Source organism: Chrysochloris asiatica, unplaced genomic scaffold (assembly GCF_000296735.1).
Source record: "Chrysochloris asiatica unplaced genomic scaffold, ChrAsi1.0 scaffold00181, whole genome shotgun sequence".
Taxonomy (NCBI): domain Eukaryota; kingdom Metazoa; phylum Chordata; class Mammalia; order Afrosoricida; family Chrysochloridae; genus Chrysochloris; species Chrysochloris asiatica.
In genome coordinates this window covers 1,745,489-1,758,402 of record NW_006408699.1, presented here as the reverse complement: position 1 = coordinate 1,758,402, position 12,914 = coordinate 1,745,489, and positions in this window count along the sequence as shown.

Genomic DNA, 12,914 nt, shown 5'->3' with positions numbered 1-12,914 from the left:
TTCTCCCGCGGAGCGGCTGGTAGTTTCGAACCGCTGACCTTAAGGTTCGCAGCCCGATTTGTAACCACTACGCTACCAGAGCTCCTTATGTATATATCATTATTTACCTCTATCTCCTTTAACCTACTATGCATACCTCCCTGTATCTTCAATTGTCTCCATTATTTGTCTGCCATCCTCCCTTTTCTTGTATATTGCCTTTCCCATCACCTGAGCTACCCTGTGTCTCTCCTCTAGCCAGTGAATAATTCTCCCCTCACTACACCCCTGGTAACTATCAAAGAATATTTCTTTTAGTCTGGAAACGTTTTCTTAAGTTTTTACAATAATGGTCTTTTGCAATATTTGTCCTTTTTTAATGGACTAATTTCACTCAGCATAATGTTCTCCAGGTTCATCCAAGTTATGTGGCATTTTGCAGAATCATCATTCTTCTTCAACATTGCATAGTATCCCATTGTGTGTATGTACTAAAGTTTGTCCATTTTTTTTAGTGTTGGGCACTTAGACTGTCTCCATCTTTTTGCTATTGTGAATAGTGCTGCAATGAACATTGGTGTGCACACATCCACTCATGTTCTGACTTGTATTTTTTGTGGATATTTGCCAAGCCAAGGAATTGCAGGGTCATAGAGTGGTTTTTGTTTCCTTTTAGCTTTTTATTAAGAACTGAGTGAAGATAAACAGACAAGATCACCAATTTTACTTTTAACCAATCATATATTTTGCTTCTTCTCAATGATTACACTCCTCTTCCTGCAACAACATGTATCCTGCTTCTACCCTGTGGCTTCCCTTTTACATCTTATTTTTCATAAATGAAAAAAGCAAAAATATTTGATGTACACATACAAAACAAAATATATATATTCAATTAAATGTCCTAAGGGCACATTTTACAAGTCAGTCTCCTGCCTGCAGGCACATGGCCTTTCTTAGTCCATGGGCCTAGAGTCCTCAACTGCTCTATCTCTCCATACCATCGCTTCTGCCACCATCTCTGCTATTGCCACTTTTCTGGGTAGAATCTCATGCTCCACTCATGTTCTTCCTTCTTGATGGTCCTGGGATCCTCTGTTCCTGAAATGAAAGATTAACCACTCCCCCCTTTTAGTTATACAACTTTTACAATTACAGGTGTGGCAATCACCATTATTCCTACTAACAATTACTCACAATTGAATCATAAAATCCTGTCACCATCATCCCCCATCTCGTTTCACCAGATCCATCTGGAACAGAAGAAAACTATTCAGTGAGGATTATACCTTACCCCTCTCATTCTGAAACTAGGCACACTTGTGAAAGCTTATAAGCCAGCCAATTTGTGCCTTTATAGCTTCCCATTTTTGATAGCCAATATCTCAATTGCCCATCCCTATCAACCCTGTGCACTAAGGAAACAAGTTTGATCCTTCCATTTCAGTTGGAATTTTGAGCAAATGCATCCATAAGCAAAAGATACAGTTTATCAGTCTGTAGCAATTTACACTTACTCACAATATCAAGTGTCTTTATCTTCATCTGGTAGAGTTCTGATCAACTAGCCATCCAAGCTAGGTTAAATAGGTATTATCTGCAAGTTTGGGAGTTCATGCATGCCTCCCCACACATCAGACCAGCTGGCCATTTCACTGTTAGCTCTAGCCCTCAGTGACAAGGTCAGTGTCCATGGGCTAGGGAGGTCTCACGGCTCCCTAAACTTCAGGCCAGCCAGCCCTTCCTCTTTTCTCTCTCATCTCAATGGCAACAATGGAATATGGAAAAACTTAGTCTATGTCTTCATTGCTGCATTTCCCCCACTTCCACTCACAAGCAGATTAGGTGGTCTCCAGCAAGCTTACTAAGCTACTTGTGGGTTCCCTTTGCATTTCAATCTTAGAAGGAGGTTTTCCTTAATGGGTTGATATTTCTTGTTTGATGCTTCCAAGGTAAACAGTTTGTTTGAAAATCTAACAGCCAAAAAAAAAAAAAAAATCTGCTGTTTTTCTGCTTATCTTTCTTTCAATAAGTATTTTCTGTTCTTCTAGCCATTCTGGCTTGCTCTGCAACCTTAGAAGGTTCTGGGTCAGGCTCAGGATTCCTCTTAAGGCTCCATACTCCACAAAGGCTAACAACACGTCTATTTCCCTGGGAAAATTAGAATTTCCCTTTTAGCTAATCCAATCGGTTGCATGCTGAAGACAGGCTTTCTGTAATCATAATTCCCAATATTCACTTCTATCACACTTAAAAGTCTAATTTACAATAGTGGGAAGGGGAAACCCACAAAATAGTCGAGCAACTTAACCTTTCCCCCTTCCTTTACCCATTCAGACTATGTCTTGATCCCTGTATCACAGAACACTGTTGTTCCAAGGTTGTGTATAAAACACTATTTACCTCTATTCCATTTAGCCCATGCATATCTACATAAATCTTACTTTATCTTCATTGTTCATCCACCACCCTTTGTCTTCTTGTGTATTGTCTTCCCCTTCCTTGTATATTGCCATCCCCGTCAATAGAGCTATCCTGAATCTACCCCTAACCTGTGAATTACTCTTTCTCCCTCCCACCCCTGGTAACCATCATAGAAATTTTCTTTTAGTATGAAAATCTTATCTTAAGCATTTACAATAATGGTCTCATGCAATATTTTTTATTTTGTGATTGACCATTTCATTCAGTGTAATGTCTCAGTGTTCATCCATGTTATGAGGTGTTTTGCAGATTCATTGTTATTCTTCAGGGTTGCATAGTATTCCATTGTGTGTATGTACCAAAGTTGTTTATCTATTCTTCCATTGATGAGCCCATAGGCTATATTCATCTTTTTGCTGTTGTGAATAATGCTGTGATAAACATTGATGTGCATATATCTACACATGTTCTGGCTTGTATTTCTGGCCAGGGCCAACTTTGAAGGTTTGAAACAGAGCATGCCCAAGTGGGGCAATTGCAGCTGGCTTCTCCTCCTTCAATAGTGCTCACAACCTCTGGGTGTGAGTGCTTCTAGCCACCTGGAAAGTAGGACCTTCCCTGGGGTGTACACTGGTGGAGGTTGGGCCTCGCTTCTGTTCACAGAGGAATGTGAGGAACCAGAGAGTTATAGAAAAAAAAAAAAAAATCACCATTGTCTCTGCAAATTACAGGTGGGTTTCTGCACTATGAATTTTTTTTTTTTTGTGTGTGTGTGTGTCTTAAGTTGTTCATGGAGCAGTAGTTTCTGTTGGCTGCTATAAATCAGAAATCTCCTCATTTCTTGCTGCATTTGCTCTATTCCCTCTCCCAGTAAGTACTTAATTCACTTATTTATCCCTGTACCTGAAGTTCAGAGTTCTAGAACCATCCTCTGTATCTGTCTCTTCCAGTTTTCTGTATTATCACCACAGAAGGTCCATACAGCCTTTCTGCCTAGTCTGCCTTCTTGCCCCGCTTCGTCTATGAACTTTTTGAAGCATGCACATATAGCCACCACTTGTATGTCAATTTATCATACTGTAGTGAACATTAATGACTGAAGACAAAATGAATTGTGGCATGACATTTAGGACATCATACATAGGGAAAGTAAAAGTTCATTAAAGCAACAGGAATGAATGTAAACCAAAATCTATTTCAGAAGAGACTCTGAAAATTACCTTTGAATATAGAATAGCTAATAGGAAAAAAAAATGATGATGTAAAAGAGCTGAACAGAAAATTTAAAGGGTGCCTCAAGAAGGCAAAATAAAAAATTATAATGAAATGTGCAAAGGCCTGGAATTGGAAAACTTAAAGGGAAGACCATGTTTAGCATTGCCCAAGTCAAAAGAGTTGAAGAAAAAATTGAAGCTGTAAGTTGCAATACTGAAAATTTCTATGGGCAATATATTGAACAATGTAAGAAGCATCAAAGGAAGATGGAATAAGCACACAGAGTACTGAAAAAAATTGATCAACTTCCAGTCATTCCAAGAGGTAGCATATGATTAAGAACTGATGGTATTGACAAAAGAAGTCCAAGCTGTACTGAAAGCATCGGTGAAAAACAAGACTCCAGGTATTGACAGAATACCAGTCGTGATATTTCAACAAATAGATGCAATGCTGGAAGTGCTTACTCATTTATGCCAAGAAATTTGGAAGACAGATATTTGGCAAACTGAATAAAAGAGGTCCATAGCTGTGCCCATTCCAAAGAAAGTTGATCCAGCAGAATGATGAAATTATAGAGCAAAATCATTAATATCCCATGCAAGTAAAATTTTGCTGAAGACAATGCAAAAATAGTTGCAGCAATACATTGACAGGGAGCTTCCAGACATTAAAGTTAGATTCTGGACTACATGAAGAAGAATGTGGTATCAGGATTGGAGGAAGACTCATTAACAATCTACAGTATGCAGATGAAACAACTTTGCTTGCTGAAAGTGAAGAGGGCTTGGAGCACTTACTGTTGGAGATCAAATGCCACAATGTTAGTATGGATTGCACTTCAACATAGAGAAAACAAAAATCCTCACAATTGGATAAATGAGCAACAACCTGATAAATGGAGAAAAGATTGAAGTTGTCAAAAACTTCAATTTACTTGAACTCACAATCAATGCTTATGGAAGCAGCAGTCAAGAAATAAAATGATGTATTACATTGGATAAATCTGCCTCAGAAGATCTCTTTAAAGTGTTAAAGAGCAAAGATGCCACTTTGAGGACTAAGATCTGTTGCAAGTCATGATGTTTCCTATCACCTCACATGCATATGAAGGCTGGGCAATGAATAAGGAAGACTGTAGAAGAATTAATACCTTTGAATTATGGTGTTGAAGAAGAATATTGAAAGTACTCTGTACTGCCAGAAGAACAAACAAATGTGTGTTGGTAAAAGTGCAGCCAGAATGCACCTTAGAAGCAAGGGTGGTAAGATTCCATCTGGCATAACCTGACATAGGAGGGACCAGTCCCTGGAGATGGACATCATGCTTGGTGGGTCAATGATAAAGAGGAAGATGTCAAACGACACGGGTTGGCACAGTGACTTCAACAATGGATTAATACATATCAGGCACAAAACAGGTTTTGTTCTGTTGTACATAGGGTCACTATAAATCTGAAACAATTTGATGGTGTGTAACAACAATATAATGTTTATATATAACATAGGAAGACTCTGTAAAGTGGAAAGAAAGCAGATTAGTTAGGTACCTTGACAATAAAACAATGACCTGGCATCCCTCATCTTCCCAACAATTGTAGTGTCAAATGAAGGCTAGTAGAGAATCAGAACTTCTTATACCACCCATTAGGAATGAAACCACCCTCCTTCAGCTCTGATGGAGTCTACATAGGAACAATAAAGAGACAATCCTACCGGAGAAATTTTAGTAGAGCCAGAGAAATATCATGAGATGCTTAATGAAGAATCTAGACTTCCTGCCCTTTTCTATAAGGGTGGTATCAAAGAATGACAGGTAAAACAGAAGGCTTGGGTAAGATCTAGAATCTAATTGCACAATGCCAAAATGTCTAGGTTTGTTTTTACTTTGTGGAATGCAAATATAATCTCATTACCTATGCTTTTTCCCCTACCTCAACTTAAAATACTTGAATGGAATTCCATTTCACTTAGAATCAAGAGCCAAATAGCATCCATGTCCTCACAGGCCTGACTGGCCCAACACCTGCTCATTGCTTATGTCTCAACTTCTTGATTCACTTTACCAGTTACACTTGTCTTCTTTCTGGTATTTCTTTGTGAGGTAAGCTGCCTCTTGTTACAGGGCCTTTGCACTCGCTGTTCTTTCGGTGTAGCTCTTTTCTTGTTAGGCCCCTGTCCTTTCACCTACTTTTTAATATCTCAGTTCCCTAGGGAATCCTCTAACATCAGCAATTAGAGAGCAACTATTATAAACAGTTATGACTTTACTTTTATGTTATTAACATGTGTCAAGGACCATATTAAGAGCACACATCATTACATGTAACTCTTAAATCAATCCAACAATGTTAGTAGTATGATCGATCACATTAAAATGAGGAAACTGAAGTAAATAATTATTAAAGTAACTTGAGCATTCACAGAACTGATGCTTGACCTCAGGTCTTTTGACCTCTAACACCCACGTTATAGTCATTGTATCCCTACGCTCTAAAGACATGGTGCCTATGGAGCCCCTTTACCCTCCCGTGGGCCAGTCCTTAGGCAGATGCAGACCAGACAGAATTCAAGGTTTGCTTTTAAGACCAAACCACTGGCCATTAGGGCCTGTTCTGTCCCTGTTCCGGGACTAAACATATAACAGCAGAGAAAGAAGCAAGCTGGAAAGATTACAAAACAAATTCAGGACAGTGCAAGGATTAAAAATGACAAAATTAAAATCATGCAGTGGGGTGGGGGAGATCATCTGGAGTCTTGTAGGGCTTATTTTGCATCTGCACAAAGAGTGAGTTATTAGTGATGGCAACAAGAAAGCTTTCTTCAAGGTTGAAGATGGCTTTTACTAAAGGTGAAAGTAAACATTACTTAGAAGAAATCTCATAACATACCTTAATATTTACAAAGGAGACTGAGGGAGGGAGGCTAGGAAAGGAGAGACTTCCCAGGAGAGGAAACAGCAATGAGAACAAGCAATCTGTATCAAGCCAGAAAGTGTTTGAACAAAAAGAATATATGAGGACAGAGGACATTAAGGATAAGACAGGAATTTACAGAACAGGAAACCCTATTAGATTTATTTGGACTGTTTTAGAAATGGTGATAGTAGTTTAAATGCCAGGACAAGACATACCATGAGTTAATAATATCATTCTCTCATTTTGATGCTTGAAGTGTTTTTCTAAGTTAAGAATAAATATTTTAAAATTGTAACTAGCTTTAACTCCTAACATTACATATACCATGAGATGGAATACTATACAGCTTTAAAAATGATGCTACCCAAAAGACTTGAAAGTAGCTATACAGAGAGATATTTGTACATTAGTATTCATTGTAACATTATTCACAATAGCCAAAATGTGGAAATAACCCAAATATCTATCAACAGATAAATGGATAAACAAATGTGGTATGTATATATAACAAAGTATTATTCGGTCATAAGGAAAAATGAAGTTCTTATATATACTACAACTTAGAAACATTAAACTCAGTGAAATAAGTAAGACTCAAAATGGCAAACATTATGATACCACTACTTTAAATATCAGGATGGAGTGCAGGGGGAAGTAGGGGATGATTGCTTCAGGGGCACTGAGTTTCTGTTGATGGTGATGAGATATTTGGAAACTAATAGTTGTGAGGCTATATAACATGGTGAACACAATTAGTCACTGAATTGTATACATAAAAATGGCTGAAATGGCAAATATTTTGTTATATATATTCCACTGCAATAAAAAAAAAAAAAAAAATGCATATGAAAAAATGTGATGACCCAGCATAGTACTGGTTGATTAGGTAAAAAAATATAGTAGTATACCAATTATGTATGCGTACACTTAAGTGAAAAATACATAATCCCTTTTTATATACTCTTTGTTGTTCATATCTAAAATTTCTTTAAAGAGTTGTGAAAGATAAATGTAATTTATAATGTTGTGGTACTCTTTCATATTTTCTATTCATTTTTTCTCCCCATGTACTTACAGAGTACGTTTTTGATACTGCTGTTCAAGCCCACCAGCCACTCCTTGGAAACCCTATACAGGGTCGCTATGAGTTGGAAATGACTCGACAGCACTTAACAACAACAACTAGGTTCCTAGCCACTCATCTTTTTCTTGCCCTACCATACTGCTGACAGTTCCCCCAGGCTTTCTTCTCCCAGTGCCAGTATTAATGCATTTTTGATTTCTCCTTTCTGAACAATAGCTTTTAGTCTACATCCATATCAACTTCAGGAAAGATTCCTACAGTTCCCTAAGTAGTAGGTGGACATCCTTTACTAATTTAGCACATATTGAATCCTATGTAGTTTGTGCAACAAATTATTACACACTTCTGGCTTGAAACAACATCTATTTATTATCTCATCGTTTCTGTGGGTCAGGACTTGGGGCACGATTTAGAAAAATTCTTTGCTGAAAGTCTTACAGGATTGAAACCAAGGTATCATCCAGGCCTGTGATCTCATTTGAGACTTAGGATACTCTTCCAATCTCATTGACTGTTGGACGAATCCGTTCTTATGATTTTGAGGTTTGCTTGGGAAAAAATGTTGATTGGGGTCACTCACAGATTTTACAGATCACCCTCAGGTCTTAGTCATGTTGACATCTTACAAAATGGTAGTTTACTTCTTCAAAGCAAGCAGAGATTGTCTGCTGCTGCTTCTGATCTTTCTTAGCGGTTCACCTGATTAGACTGGGCCCATTGAAGGTCATCTTTCTTTTGATTAACCCATAGTCAACTGATTAGAGGAGTTAATTGCATCTTCAAAATCTCTTCACCTTTTTAATATAATTTAACCTAATTATAAGAGTGATTCACATCATATTCACTATTCCCGTTTACTCTCAACAGTCAAAAGAGAGGTGATCCTCAAAGAACCTGACCTAATCAGGTGAACCTCTAAGAAATATTGGAAGCAGCAGTAGACACTCTCTGTTGGTGTTGAGATCCTATGTCGGGTTCCAGCCTTGACAAGGAAGTGTGGGTGTCACGAAGAAGGGAGATCTGGCGGCAAAAGGGATAGAGAAAGAGAGAGACGAAATATATACAAAAAAGACAGACACACAGATATGATGCAAGCTGGCAGGTAGACAGATCTGCAAACATCTTGCCTAGCATTACACACAGAACTCACTGTACCTCAGTCTTTTATTCTCTTTTTTAGGGAGGGATTTGTTACAAAGGAAGGATGTAATTCACAAAGGAAAGATGTGATTCTTTAGATAAGATAGGATACAGAACTGAAATGTGATTAGTCATTCAAAACAGGACATGATGATTCACAGGAACAACTTTTAAAATATTTTCATAGTTTTTCTTAATCTAACATTTTTATTTTTACAGAAAAAAGGTTCAATCAAGCTGTTATATATTAACTTTTAGGCTTAAATGATGTAGAGCAGAGATGTGCGGTTTCTCAAGGATACTTAACATAAAGCAAGGTTCCTGAAAGGAGCCAAGCTGTCTCTGTACACTTTGCAAACTTTTGTTTGTGAGCAAGATCTCAGGCACTGGGCTTCATTTATCTATATCTAAAATGCTACATTTTTCTTAATTATCACATTCCTATATACTTTCAGGAGGATGAAGAGCATCTGGGTTAAATTGATTATATTCAGAGGCGGTTTAATGGGCCTGCCACTATTATCCTCTAATCCAACATTCCCAGAATTTACCATTCCACTTTATTTACAAACCTTGGGTAGTTTTTCTCTAAAAACCTTTTCTCATATTCCCAGTATACCTGTTCCAGGCCTTTCTGAATTATCTGAGGAAACTTTTTACTGCCTCGGCTCTAAAAAGGGGTTTCAAACCCATTATTGTTCATGGATATCAAACTGAATAATCAAATAAGTAGCAGCTGACATTCATCCCAGGTGGCTATCGCTTGTTCCTCAGAAAGATTTGTTCCCAGGACTCCACGCACTGCCAACACAGTGGAGGCATTAAGAGAGGCATTGTAAAAGAAGCCATTTTCTCAGAAGCTACAATTACTGGAATTAGAAACATAGAATGAACAATATTAGGATCAAAGAAAATTATACAGAGGTAGCCAACCAGTGAGTTCGTAAAAACCAATGAACCCGGGACGTCAGGAGGTCACTTCCTTGGCCCTCAGGGTCCATGGCTTGCTATCCTGAGGAGGGCCTCAGAATTGGATTTTCATTCATGTCACAGGGCCACTGATCAACCCAGGGTCTGCATATGCTGTCCCCAGCATGTTGGCTTTGAAGAAGTAAGCTGCCACCTTGTGATCTGAAGAGAAAATTTCAAAGGTCAGCTCTAGAACACAAAGTCATATTTATAATGAAAAGGTCAAAGACTGAGAATTAGAAAACCCAAAGGGAAGAACAAGCTCAGCATTTCTCAAGCTGAAAGAACTGAAGCCTCAACTTGCAATACTGAAGGATTCTGTGGGAAAATATTGAATGATGCAGAAAGCATCAAAATAAGATAGAAGATATAACAGAGTCACTGTTCCAAAAACAAATGGTTGCTGTTCTTCCATTTCGAGAGGTAGCATATGATTAACAATTCATGGTACTGAAGGAAGAAGTTCAAGCTGCATTGAGGATATTGACAAAGAACAAGGCTCCGGAAATTGATGGAACACAAATTGGAATCTCTTAAACTGAGGCAGCACTGGAAGCACTCACTCATCTCTGCCAAGAAATTTGAAAGACAGCTACTTGATCAACTGTGTTTGGTAGAGATCCATAGTTGTGCTCATTCCAAAGAGAGGTGACCCAATGAAATGTGGAAGTAATTAGACAATATCAATAATATCACACGCAAGTAAAATTTTGCTAAAGTTAATAAAAAAATAGCTGCAACTGTACACTGACAGGGAAATGCCAGAGGTTCAAGCTGGATTCAAACAAGGACATGGAACAAAGGATATCATTACTGACTTCAGATGGATCTTGGTTAAAAGCAGAAAATACCAGAAAGATGTTTACCTGCGCTTTATTGACTATTCAAAGGCTTTCAACTGTGTAGGTCCTGACAAGCAATGGACAACATTGCAGAGAATGGGTATTCCAGACACTTAATTGTACTCATGAGGAACCTGTACATAGACAAAGAGGCAGTCATTCAAGCAGAACAAAGGGACACTGAATGGTTTAAAATCAGGAAAGGTGTATATCAGGGTTTAATCTTTCACCATATTTATCCAATTTGTATGCTGAGCAAATAATCCCAGAAGTTGGATTATATGAAGAAGAATATGGCATCATGATTGGAGGAAGACTTATTAACAACCTGCGATATACAGATGATACAACCTTGTTGCTGAAAGTGAAGAGGACTTAACACACTTACTCATGAAGATGAAAAACTACAGCCTTCAATATGGGTTGCACTTCAATGTAATGAAAACAAAACTCCTCACTGCTGGACCAATAAATAACATCATAATAAATGAAGAAAAGATTGAAGTTGTCAAATACTTCCTTTTTTTTTGAATCCACTGAAACTACTCATAAAGCAGCAGTTAAGAAATCAAAGGATGTATTGCGTTATGCAAATCTTCTGCACAAGACCTCTTAAAGTGTTCAAAAGCAAAGACACCATTTTGATGACTAAGGTGTGCCTGACTCAAGCCTTGGTATTTTCAATAGCCTCTTATGTATGTGAAAGTTGCACAATGAATAAGGAAGATCATGGAAGGATTGATGCATTTGAGTTACAGTGTTGGAGAATACTATTAAAAGTACCATGGACTGCCACAAGATCAAACATATTTGTATTGGAATAAGTCCAGTCAGAATGCTCCTTAGAAACCAGGATGGTGAGACTTTGTCTCTCATACTTCAGACATGTTATCAGGAGGGACCAGTCCTTGGAGAAGGACATCATGCTGAATAAGTGGAGGGTCCAAGAAAAAGAGGAAGACTCTCAATGAGACGGATTGTCACAGTGGCAGCAGCAATGGGCTCAAGCGTAACAACGATTGTGAGGATGGAGCAGGACCGGGCAGTGTTTCATTCTGTTGTGCATAGGGTCATTGTGAGTGGGAACTGAACTCAACGGTACCTAACAATGAAACAACAACACATACTCCAGAGGAGAAATTACAGAGGATGTGCATGTGCATAGCAGTGGGGAGAAATCTTGAAGACTCTCTCAGAATTTTATTTAACCATAGAGAGCTGCAAGTTAAGTAAGGGCACTACAAATACTGGGTTACAATTTATTTAAAATATACTTTAACTTGATTGAAATGTATAATGAAAATAATACATACGCTCAAGTGTATTATGTATACTTTTGTGCAGATTTCAACATAAAATTTACCTTGGCATTCTGTTAACTTGAAGAATTTCATGAGAATGCAAGGTTAGCTGTTTTTTTTTGAAAGTGCCACTTGCAGTAGTTGTCACTGGGAATCTAGATTTTCTTGGTACCATAAAACCAATCGACAAACCATCTAGTCAAGTAAATACAGTCTGAAAATAAATGGAATGCTGATGACAATGACAGAATGTAATTTTTTTTACATGGGGGAGTGTTGCATTTTAGAATTCTTTTGAAACAAGCTAGAAAACAAACAAAAGTTTTCCCTGTTAAAATGTTTGAAACTGCTTTCAGAAACATAGTTTGAAGTCAAGGTTAAGTGTATTGTGTGTAGCAAGGCAGGACTGGTGTGGCAATGAGATGCGCCTGGTATTTCCTGGTTCTGTCTGGGGTCAAGAGAACACTCTTAACACATCCTGCCACCAGAAACTGCTTCTGAGGCTGAATTTTAAAATCTAGCTTGCTGTTCTATCCCTCATAGCTAAGTAACACTCCAGTATTTCCAGCCTAACTGAGAGAGTAACAACAATCACCAGTCCTTTTATGACACTCACTGCTTCAGGAATTGTTCCAAGCATTTGATATCCGTAACTGATTTGGTCCTTTACACCTTAAAATATAGGAGGGACCTGTAAAAAGTTCATTGAAAAAATGGAATTAAAACATAATGTATTTTTTTCCACGAACTTTTCAAAGTCCCCACAAATGTACAGCATTCTTTCAATTTTACAGCTGAGGGCACTGAGGCACACAGTAGCCAGACAGCCTGATACTGTACAACAGAAGACACACAGAATTGATAAGCAAATCCATCCACCTATGGACAGCTATCATCTTTGTTTTACTGTGGTGGCTTATGTGTATGTGGATGCTGGAAGCTATGCCATCAGTGTTTCAAATACCCACAGGGTCACCTATTGTGGAGAGTGGAGCGTCTAGACTAAGAGAAGACCAGAGAGAAGGAATGGTGGTGGTGGTAT